Here is a 12,463-nt window from a genome sequence, read left to right as displayed (position 1 = left end):
AAGTGAGGGGTCATGTAAGACTGGATTCCATGTTTGTATGTAGATAAGATGATGCAGTGCCAGTGCCCCATAAGCTCTATATACCACTATAATTAGCCCCAAGCGGACAGCTTTAATGAGCAGGAGCTAGAACTGTGGAAAGGCTTTGGTTCAGATCATTGCGTTAGGCTTGTGTTTATTTCAGTGTGTGGGTTTTAATGCATGTCTCCAAGGATGACTGGTCAGCACTGATTATAGTAACGACCCCCTTACCCTGCCTAAATAACAGTCATCTATGCCACAGTTAGTTATTTTACTCAAGAGCTATATATATTCAAAGCTGAAAATGACAGCCAAAGGAGTCTTGGTTTGTTTTTAACGGAAGAGTGCAGCTGATAAAACTCAACTTGATGAGAGTGTTTTTCCCCACAATCTGTTTACCAAGTGAACCTAAACAGTGGTCCTGTTTCTATGGCGATTCTGTTTTTTAAATATTTGGAAGTATCTTGTATATGGTATTTTTTCCACACCATACAGCTTTTTCACTCAGTAATGGTTACTAAACAGATGCAGAACAGTAATAATCAAGCAGTATATATAGCACTATAATGTATATTGCGTTGAGTGGATTTCTGTCTGACAGATGTTCCTTACCTTCTTAATCTGGCACCACCTGCTATTTCAGCACACTGAGCTGTCAGCAATCAGTTGTGGGCAAAAGATCACTCCCTCCGAGTGTATTACATCAAATATGCTGCAATGATACTTTGCACAAAAGCAAGCTACAGGTATAGGACAATTCCAAGGAAATATGTTTATAAGTAAATATAGAGTATCCTAGAAGAGTAAGTGTGGAAGCAATAATATAAGTACATATTATTTATTAGAGGTGTAGTTAGTAATTTTGGAGTTAACTGTAGCCTGTTGTTTTGAAACTCAGATTTCAAACATAGCCTGTCCTTTCAGTGTTCCCATCAAAGTCACGCCCTAGAACACTGCCTAGACTAGAGCTCCTCATTGCTGAGCATTTGCACAATCATGTGCAGACATTAGTTTGCACAATCATGTCAGAATGTTTGCATGTAATGTGAATATGTGCATTCGAGTGCCATCTTGTATGTTCCAGGGCAGAATGTAAGGACATGAAAAAGGACTAACATAAACGTCTCAATTTTTCATGGCTCCAGATAATGCACATGCACATCTCTGCATAATTAATGAGTGTCTAATACTGCATTTCATTGTCTGTGTTCGTGTACACTGACAATAAAGTTGAATCTCAATCTCAGTGTGTGCATGTGGAATTGTAAGAGTCTGATAATGTTTTTAAAGGCGACTGAAGGTGGGGCTTATGTAAAGTTATGTGTTACCCCATTCATATTTTAAACAGGATGTCTCCTCCTAACATTTCTGTTTAAAGGCAACATGACTAATGAAGTAATGACATGATGATGTAAGTAGATCAGGATGCTTTCTTGTTCTGATTGGTTAGATGAAGTAGGCCATATCATTTGTTTATTACTACTTTGAATTTTTCTTCTAAATAGCTCTCTAAATGTGAGAAGATCCATCCATCCATCCATCCATTTTCCATACCACTTATCCTACACAGGGTTAAGGGACAGCCTGGAGCCTATCCCAGGGAACTCGGGGCACAAGGCGGGGGACATCCTGGATGGGGTGCCGATCCATTACAAGGCATAGGAGAAGATCTTTGCCAAATATTATACAAAGCCATAGGTAAAAAATGTAAAAAAAAAAAAAAAAGTCTTTATCGATATCTCTGAGGATTGCAACATATTTAAAGCAAGATACTTTAATACTTTTACTATAAGGTGCATATTGACCTGAACATAGTTGTGTGTCATTATATGCATCCATGAAGTTGAATCCAATCCAGAGCTTTACAGAATGATCCTGAGCTTTGTCAGAGTCTCAGATCCTGAAGTTGGCTCACCACTCCCCTGCAATTATTCAAGCCCTGACTTAGTAGGGTATCTACTCCCAGCCTCTCTTGGTTGTAAGTTACAAGACATTTGGCTGTAGCAGGTAACACTGCTTGCTAAGGCCTTTATTACCATAGCTGATTGCCTGCTAAAATTGCAAGGCTTGAGTCCATGTGGCTATGTGCACTTGAGCTTGTGGAGTTGTGGCAGTTGTTTGGTGTGGGCTCAGAGTTTTGTGCTGAAGGGAGCTGACACGACACACTAACTCAGACCAGAACTCTGTCCCTCACCTCAGTGCCTAACCATGAGACAAAGACAGGCAAAGAAAACCACAGTCAATAAAATACCATCCGCTTTCAAGACCATAATAGTAACAATTTCAGTAAAACAGCTGGACTCAGCATCTCCATGACCTTTTTATCACTTTAAAACATATCTTTTGTACTGTAAGGTTTTATTTTCTAGTTTTAAAGGGATACTACAATATGAGACATCTGTGATTAAATATGTGGTACATAGTGGTTGCTATAGTGTTCCTGTGAGTTGCTTAAGAAAACAAATATATTTTCCGTCCTCTGAAATCCAAATGTAATTCTTTTGCACTTTTTTCTAGTAATTATTTGATAAGTGGTGTTTGAAGTAATTTGGTGAAGGTCCAGTAATGTGTGGATGTGGGTGAGTATCAAAAAGCACAAAGTGCTGAAACACAGAGTAGGAGGCACTCTATACATGTTTGTGTGTTTGTTTTGCCAGAAAAGTTTACATGGCATCTTGCTGAGACTTGGTAAGAGTTGGAATCCCACAGGACACAAGTTAAAAGACAAGTGGCAAGGTTTTTACTTTTATACAGAAACTTTTGAATAATGAACAGCCATGTGTTTACAGTGTTCATATATTCATCATTAGTAATTTCCTGATGAGGATTACAAAAAAAAAAAAACCAAACAAAAAAACTAAACAGTCCTGTGCACATATCTTTTTAATTAAAAAAATAAAAATAAAAATAAAGGACAAGAATAGAAAAAAATCAGTTTAGGTTACACCAACTTCAGGTTTATATCAGAATTATTTTTAAAAATAAAAAATAAAAATAGTAGTCTCTGGTACAATTTGTGCAGTTTTATAAAGAAATTGGCTGGTAGGTTTGAGCATCTTTCAGACCCAGCCACAGTTCATCTGGAGATTTTGACTGTCACACTCGCTTCTTATATTTGCAGCAAAACCCAGCAGCCTTCATTATGGTTTTTGTCTGAAAAGTGTCTCTTATGTAATACGCTTCTTTCATGACATACAACATTTTTCTCTAACATTTAATAACATTTAACTTTGTGCTAGAAAACTAATGTTTGGTAATCTAAAATGTTTTTGTACTGACTTGATAATGTAGAAGTCATAAAATTAAAAAATCTATAACAAATTTGTACTAAAAAATAGGGTAAAAAAAAAAAACTCAGACAGGACTACAACATCAGACAGTTTAAGCTTCAACAAAGGGCAATTGTAATCTATGAGCATGAAAAATAAGAACTTGCTTCTGTTGCATGTCTCTAATAAAGTAACAGACTTTATTTCAATCTTCAGACTTAGGATGATAAATGTATTGTGATGACATATGGGTATGTATAATTTGGCACTTTATTTGTGGCAGAGATTGAGATAATGTATTGAGTGTTTAAAACAGAAGCCCTTAATTGGTTTTCTTTGAAACCCCCTTTGTTGTGGCACAGCTGCATAATTGATGAACAGGTAGTGCTTTCCGTGGTGATTGATGGCCTTTTCTGTAAGCAAACAGCAGTGAGTTTAACCAGCTGAAAAATACGGTGCATCAGGTGAGAACAGAAAATAGAACCAACCTGACTGCACCATGCAAAGTCGAGTGTTCATCCTGATTTTGTTCTACACTAACCAAAATTTCTGATGTCTACTATTCCACATGTGCAATATCCTTAGTGATAGGACTGGAAGACAAACCCTAATGTCTATGTCATATCCGTTTGCATGAACTTCTGTCTTTAATAATACTACAATATAAGTGACTTCTGGTTGATACCATAAAGGTCAGAACGTCTGCACAGGCAACTTGAGACAGAAATTTCCTGGGAGAAATTCAATTAGAGCATTACGTCATAGGGCAGCAACACAGCTACAGCATTCTTTGCCCATTTTTTCTGAGTTTAGTCGTCGCCAGTATGGTGCAGAAGTGAGCTTTTAAAAACTCCAATAAGGCCGCACCCTTTCACTCTGAGCTCTTTTGCCTTGTCTTGCCATGCCTCGACAAGACCCTTCATTATGCTCCACACCTAGTAGTGTACTTCTCGCTGGGTGGAGAGAACATCAGAGCAAAAATATTGCAGCAGTGGCTGAGACACACACTCAGACAGTATCCATTTCTGTGGGGACCTATATTTGTGTGCAACTGTTGTTTCATGAAAGTTAAACCCATAAAACTAACCATAGCCTTCACCTTAACCATAACAACTCTAATATGAACTCTAACCAATACTTAATAATAAAAAACCTCAGCCCTAAGCATAAGTTGAAACTAAATTTAGCTTCAGTGATAAACATAGTGTAATGTTTTACATTTGATTTATTACAACTCTTTGGGAGCCCTTTGGAAATAAAAATATACATACACACATATGCAGCATTTAGTTTTAAACTAACAGGGGAACTGAGACTTTCTGACTAAGTTCTAACCACAGAGGGTTCCTCTCTCCTCCACATCATCTGATCAGTTATCAGAGCACATAGCCCAGGTTGTGTAACAAAGGCACAGCCTAACAGTGTGGAGTCATTGTTTCCATTTAGAGACCTTAGAACACTGTGTTGAAATGTCAGTTACTATTGTAAGTGTTACTAAGTGCTAGTAAGTGTTAATGTACTTTTTTTAAATAAAATTACAAGACACCCATGCACGGGAATATAAGCTTTTATTTATCGGTGAACTGAGCACTAGGCAAATAATTATTTGTTGTGACTCACACGAGCAACAAATTATTTTATTAAAACTAATCCAAACACTGAATGTGTTTTTAAGCTCTAAAATAATCTCTAAATAAAAGTATTTCAGATCATGTTACTTTTCTCCTGAATTTATTTACATATGTGACCTTGAAGTAATCCAAAAATAATCAGATTACATTACTTTCATATTGTGACACTTGGATTATGTTACTGATTACATTTCTATCAAGTCATTTGTAACTGTAACTGTTTTTATCCAATTTGTTTCCACAATAAATGGAATAACCATTTTCCACCACAAGCATCCTTCCACATAATGGTAGCTTTTATGATAACATTTTTAGTTTTCTGTGGCAGCATCAAAAAAGCTTTATTGATGGAAAGATTGAAAGATATTTCAATTAAAAAGTTCTTAAGGAAACCTTTTAATGAAATCACCCTAAAACAACCTTTTCCAGCACTTTTTAAAATTGCGTAATTTGTTAAATAGTTTCTACTTGAATACGTCTGTTGTAAGATTCTACATAGAAAACTGTATGGTGGTAGATGGCACCCTTCAACTACAAACAACCCTACAAGTACAAACAACTTTCGAGGTTAATACCATGCACCTGTGGTTTTGTCATTTTTTTTATGGAATGGATGTTACTGTAAAACACAAATGTGGTATTATAGTATTATCCACTCACTTTCCCAACAGATATTTTATGCCCTGTCTTCCACTGCTTTGGAAAAACTATAGCAGTTTCATATGTCTAGCCTAATGGATGAGGGAGAGGCACAACACCACAGTATTGCAGTGGGCACTGGTAGCACTGAATCCTCAGGAGATCTCTCTCTCCCTCATCCATCAAAGGAGGCGGACAATGGAAGTTATGATGGTGCTCCCTGCTGGCCCTGGGTCGCTCTGAGGCTCGGATAAGGCCCCTAACCTCCCACCCTCTTTCACGTAGAGCCTACAGCTGGGCCTAGCCAGTAATTGTAGACATCAATAAAGCTTTCACATCATATCTTTTCCCCTCTCTCTCACCCAGCCAGGATGGGTCGAGGACATCATAATTTAATTGAGGAGAAAATGGGACTGAGGCTGAAATAATATCTATATTACCCACATAGCTGGGAGGATGAGGAGGGAGAAGCTGTCCGGTTTGCAAGAACCAATGACTTCTGTTTCTTTCATTATGGTCCAGCCTCCCAATTTCCTTGCAGTGATCTGCTATAAAGAGAGGAAATGGATCTATAACTCATTTACTCTGACCATCAATTCATGGCCAGAGAAGAGCTTCAGTTTCTTAGTAGCCTACATCTGCATTGGAAAGGTGCTTAGTGCATGGTCACTGTTAAGAAGGACGTGCTCACCGTTATGACTTAAAGCCATGTTTTTGTCCTTTAATTTATTTCCTTTAGTCTGTGATATGTTCATTTGAGTCAAATCTATAAATTGTAGAATTAATTACTAAAATTATTAAATGCTGACCAGTGCCTTTGCTAACTATACATAACAAAGAGGGTCAGACCATCTCAAGTGGTCCAATAATTGTAAATTTGGTTGCTTGACCATTTTTTACATTTTTCTCTCTCTATATATATATTTTTTTTTTGAGTGATTACCTCTATGTATTGGCATTTCAAAACCACAATTTAAAATATATATATATATATATATATATATATATATATATATATATATATATATATATATATATATATATATATATATATATATATATATACTTGGTTTAACCATGACAGCCATCTTTGTGTCATGGCACACAACAAATGTTGGTTAAACAGCTGTTTATGGAAACCTCAATATCTTGGCTCACGATGGGCCTAGCTCCTTGTAACAAAAACTGATCTCTAGAGCACAGGAACATATGTGAAAAATAAGTACAACCCATGAAAATTGTTGGCTTTTTTGACATATTTGGACAAGCAAACATTTGATCATCTTGGAAACCGTGCCTATTAATAAAGTTGATATACATGAACAAAACCACAAAGAAAATTTTGCTTTTTCAATAAAGTACACCCTTGGCCTCAGAAGCTAGAATTGCCCCCTTTATCAGAAATAACATTTTGCATAATTTTCCACCAGGCTTGCTGGAAGTTTTGACCACTCTTCCATACAATATTCTTTCATTTGCAAGATGTTTGAGGGTTTTTTTATGCATGTACTGCCCTTTTTAAATCCCCCACAACATTTCAGTGGGATTCAAATGCGGGCTTTAACGAGGCCATTCTATAACCCTCCATTTCTTCTTTTTGAGCCATTCCTTGGTGGATTTGCTAGTATGCTTAGGCTCATTATCCTGTTGAAAGGTCCTCTTTCGGTTCAACTTCAGATGGCCTCACATTATCTTCAAGCACTCTTTGATATGATGAAGAATCCACAGTTGAATCAATGAGTGCAAGCTGTTTAATCCCTGATGCAGTGAAGCAACCCCAAACCATAACATTTCCACTTTTTTCCATGTGACTAATCTGTTTTTTTTTTGTTCATTTAAATGTTATGTATCATTTGATTGAGTGTATCAACTTTATTAATGGGTACTGTTTCAAAGAGGATCAAATGTTTGCTTGTCCAAATATGTAAATAAATAAATAAATAAATAAATAAATAAATAAGCCAACAATTTCCATGGGGTGTACTTATTTTTTCACATGACTGTATATACACATTTTGCACATGCTTGTTCCTTAGGCCTAGAAGTCCAAATGTAGTGTTCTAGATTGCTCACAGATCCACTAATTTAATTAGTTAATTTATAATTGGAAGGGATCAAGTCTCAGTCTTAACTTTCTTTTAGAGGTACCAAGGTAAGAATAATGTGCATGCAGAACATTTCAGGTTTGAGACTTCTCTGTTTTTATGAGGGAAAGAAAGTGCAATTTTTAAAAATTACCTTAAATTTTGTGTTGAATATCTCTGGTGGGGGGATCAGATACGAACCTGAAGTCCTCCATAGTAGCATTCAGCTGTAAAAAAACAAAAACAAAAAAACAAAACAATTGTGAGTTTGAGATTCCACTGGTTACAGAGCTAGGGCCAGTATAAATCTGGGGAAAAGCCCACTTTATTCATGCATTTTGAGCATGATGAACAGATGTAATATAAGCATAACAAATAAGAAAAATTAACGGTATTTTACCGTAATTATGTTTGCGATTGATATACAATAGCTTAAGGTTGTCAATGAGGTCTATATCGGCAACAGTGAAGCATGAGCTTTCACAGGGATCTTCAAATCTGCAGAGTTTAGCTCCAACCTCCAAACTTATCTGCCTATAATTTTCTAGTAAGCCTGAAGAACTTGGTTAGCTTGTTCAGGTGTGATTGATTAGGGCTGGAGCTAAATTCTGCAGGACAGTGGACCTCAAAGGCCAGATTTGAAGAGCCCTGATCGATCATGTTAGTACAGGTGTGCAGTCAGTATGCGTGAATAGATTTTAGATTTTTGTATTGGACCAACTTGAGAGGGAATGACCCAAGACTGTGACTGCTGTGGAGACCTTCAAAGTCCTGAGATATCGCCACTTACCTAAAATGGAGAGCCAGTATGGACTGGATTGCTAAAAAGTTCCAGCAGAGGATTTTCTTCCTACAAAAACAGACTGAATGTCCATTCTGATGCAGGAGCAGACTGAACAAGCTGCAACGCACCATTAGATCATCTGAAAGGATAGGTACAAACCTGCCCACCCTCCAGGATTTGTTCACTTCCACAGCCTGAAAGTAAACAAACAAAAAAAAAGTCATCAATTTCTCACACCTCCAGTGGACATTTCAGATCAGTGTCTGTCAACACTAATAGAAATAACAGCTTCTTTTCACATGTATAACCAAGGCCTTCACAAAAATGACAGGAAAGTGATTGAGCACATGGCTCAATTTCACATTTGAAAGTAACATTTTCAAAATGTACCTTTCCTGCTCTAATAACATTTGAATGCACAGTAGTAGCCAGTGGAGGCTTACAGAAATGCAACCGTATGACCACAGTGAATTATGCGCACCAAATTCAGTATACAGCTCTTTGTGTTAATACAAAAAAAAACAAAGAAAAAAACACTTCTCCTTGCAGAGTAGATATATGAACAGATATTTATTTTCCTTTAAATGTTTTCCATCCTAATGAACAATAGGAATGGCTCTAAAAAGCGTGAAAAACCATCACAAATGTCACTTGACCTTAAACGATTGTTAAAATTGGTACACTATCAACTGTCAAAAGTCAAATAATTTTCTCTTAAAATACAGGTGCATGACCTTCAGAACTAAAACAACCTTCATGAGTACATTCTAGTTCAGTGCTGCCATTGCGGTGTGCACAAATACTCAGAAACATTCGCTCATACTGACCCATCTGCCGGAAATATGCTCATCTTCATCATTAAAAGGACTGCTTATTGTGGAATAAAAAGCCTGCAGTGCCACACTCCCTGTGTGCATTAGAACAGCCTTTGACTGTAACTGCATTCCTCCAGGCTCCTGTGAAATTATTGATTTTTCTCATAAAGCACGGGTTTGATTAAGAGAGCAGGATTTAGACATGAAATTCAAATTTAGATGAGCTTCAGAGGGTACCACATCTGCTTCAGTATTTCAGTATGAATAAGAAACAGGGCAGAGAGAGAGAGAGAGAGAGAGAGAGAGAGAGAGAGAGAGAGAGAGAGAGAGAGAGAGAGAGTCAAAAGGGAGATTCTCAGTAATGAAGTACCTTAGTTGGAAAGGAGATTACTTATAGCTGCTTACTTCTCTCAGCAATTCTGATCTAAATTAAATATAGGCTTTGCAAAACAAACCTTACACACCTACTACTTAAATACCCTGTTATTTGTGAATAATTATGGGTGTCCTTGAGACAAATAATACCTGCTCAAGTTATGTTTACTTTGGAAAGCTAGCTATGTGGGTTTCAAAGTTAGCATTGAATTTGACATGATAAAGCCATATGGCTACAGCAGATGGTTAGGAGCTTGTGCGAGAACTTCAATAGACTTGTGCTATTGTTCTTTTGCATAACTGTGTCATGGTTATTGGGGTAATAGTGCTGTGTGTACACACTGTGTACACAGTAGTAGTAATTAACTACACCATGTTGTAATCACATTGTAAGCCTCTAACTGCTACATGCCAAAGTCAAGTGAAGAAATAAAAATCTGTAAGTTGCAGATATTTCAGTAAAATATCATTGATATAATTAAAGGTCTTACAACCGCAATTCCAAAAATCTCGGCACGCTGTGTAAAATGTAAATAAATGTAAATAAAAACAGAATGCAGTGATTTGCAAATCTCAAAAACCCATATGTTATTCACAATAGAACATAGAAAACATATCAAATGTTTAAACTGAGTAAATCAACCATTTTAAGAAAAAAATTAGGTAATTTTGAATTTAATGGCCACAACATGTCTGTGCTGAAAGGTATGTACAGGTTTTAGTGCAACATATGCTTCCATCCAGATTCCATCCCATGTGTACTTCTGAGAGACTCTGCTTCTCTAAGATACTCTATTTATACCCAATAATGTTGCCAGTTAACCTAATTAGTTGCAAAGTGTTCCTCCAGCTGTTTCTTTTTAGTAAAACTTACTTTTCCAGCCTTTTGTTGCCCCATCCCAACTTTTGAGAAGTGTTGTAGCCATCAAATTCAAAATGACCTTATTTTTTTTTCTCCATAAAATGGCACATTTCCTCAGTTTAAACATTTGATATGTTTTCTGTGTTCTATTGTGAATAACATATGGGTTTATGAGATTTGCAAATCATTTTGCATTCTGTTTTTATTTACATTTTACACAGTCTCTCAACTTGTATGGAATTGGGCTTGTATATATTTTGATTTTCTGGCATTTAATATTATTACTGAGTCTCCATGAATCTTAAGGGATTTTTGCTCTTTAAAAATATCTATTGAAATTTAAATATATACATTATATTTTTATTGTTATAGATTTTTATTTATTGATTTCTACATTATCAAGTCAGTAAAAAAAATAAATTAAAAAAAAAAACATTTTAGATTCTCAAACATTAGTTTTCCAGCACAAAATGAAATGTTATAGAAAAATGTCTGTATGTCAGTAAAGAAAACAGCACATTATGTAAGAAACCACTTTTCAGACAAAAAAACACAATGAAGGCTGCTGGGTTTTTGCTGAAAAAATAAGACATAAGAAGCAAGTGCAACCAAGTCTCCAGAAGAACTATCACTGGTTCACTGGCTCGATAAATTTTATAGCTAATTTCCTTATAAAACTGTAGAAAGTGTACCCGAGACTACTATTTTAACTAAATAGTGACTTTGCTTCATTTATTACTGTTTATTACTGCACTTTATAGTATTTTTTTTTCAATGTAGAAACATTTAATTCCATTGTTTATGAAGGCATCTTTGCCGTAGAGCATTTCTTTGCGCAGACTTTTGCACAATACTGTATATATTTTTAATTTGTTAAATCTGGTTCCTTGCAAACTCACAGCCCTAAATCACACCATCCACTAGTCATTAATATTCATAAAGCAGAATCTTTTCAAAGAAGTAGAAGCTTTTGTTGTCAATAAACCATAACCTAAATCAGACATCCGCACTGGTACTTATCTGCGTTTTGCTTATCTGTCCTGTTGGCACTGTTTTTCCAGCTTCTTTTCACCCTTTTGTTTTGTGCTAGTCATATTTTTCACAGCATACTAGCATCATGAACAGTGTATGAAAAAACACTTTCACTTTTAAAATGCTAGTTTTACTATAGAGGAGTATCCTATGTAGAAGGATAGTATGGGTGTGTTGGCTATTTGCCCACAATTACATGTTTTTATTCATAACAGAACAATATATCATACTTTGTATCTGTAACTATTTACGTTTAATATTGTGGAACATCCTTGAAACAAGTTAGTTCTCAATATCAGTTAAATTAAAAATGACTTTCTAATCTTTCCCTTCACCGGCCTCTCTTTTTCTCTCTCACTTAATTGTAATAAGAATACGTAAAAAGTTTCAGCTTTACCATTGGCCGTTACAAAGTACTGACAGCGAAGTCTCCTTCCAAAAATGATTAAATAAACATTTCCTCACAGAAAACGTTACCATATGAACAATTGCACGTCTTCTTTAATTCAATTATTGTTGAACGGCCTCCATTCAATCTCGGTGTAAGTTGTTACCATAGAAATAAGAACATATTTAGAAAAAGTGAACAGGTTATTGTAAACCTTTCAGCCAGACCTACTGTCAGTACTACTTTATAAAAGTATATGGATTTCCTGCTATTGAGCAATTCCTGGTGATCTGGTCTAAACAAAACATATTAACAGATATATACCATAATTCTATACATGAAAAGTAGACTATCCATCCATCCATCCATCTTCTACCGCTTACTCCTTCTTCAGGGTCGCGGGGGAACCTGGAGCCTATCCCAGGGAGCATCGGGCACAAGGCGGGGTACACCCTGGACAGGGTGCCAGCCCAGCCATCGCAGGGCACACTTGAAAAGCAGACTAAAAGGATGAAAATGTTGCTTCAATTAGCAGGTACAGGTTAATGATTTAGTGTGCCTTT

At 36.2% G+C, this 12,463-nt stretch overlaps 1 long non-coding RNA gene across 1 annotated transcript; it reads right to left on the bottom strand.

Annotated features, from left to right (window-relative positions):
* Positions 1–2,892: 2,892 nt before the first annotated feature.
* Positions 2,893–8,608, bottom strand: LOC108273651 (uncharacterized). Its single transcript, XR_001814336.3, has 3 exons — positions 8,435–8,608; positions 7,799–7,871; positions 2,893–6,108 (listed from the first exon to the last, which is right to left on the bottom strand). It is a non-coding gene; the product is annotated as an uncharacterized LOC108273651 (long non-coding RNA).
* Positions 8,609–12,463: the final 3,855 nt, after the last annotated feature.

This window comes from Ictalurus punctatus, chromosome 13 (genome assembly GCF_001660625.3).
Source record: "Ictalurus punctatus breed USDA103 chromosome 13, Coco_2.0, whole genome shotgun sequence".
Classification (NCBI taxonomy): Eukaryota; Metazoa; Chordata; class Actinopteri; order Siluriformes; family Ictaluridae; genus Ictalurus; species Ictalurus punctatus.
This window is presented reverse-complemented; position numbering and strand designations above follow the sequence as displayed.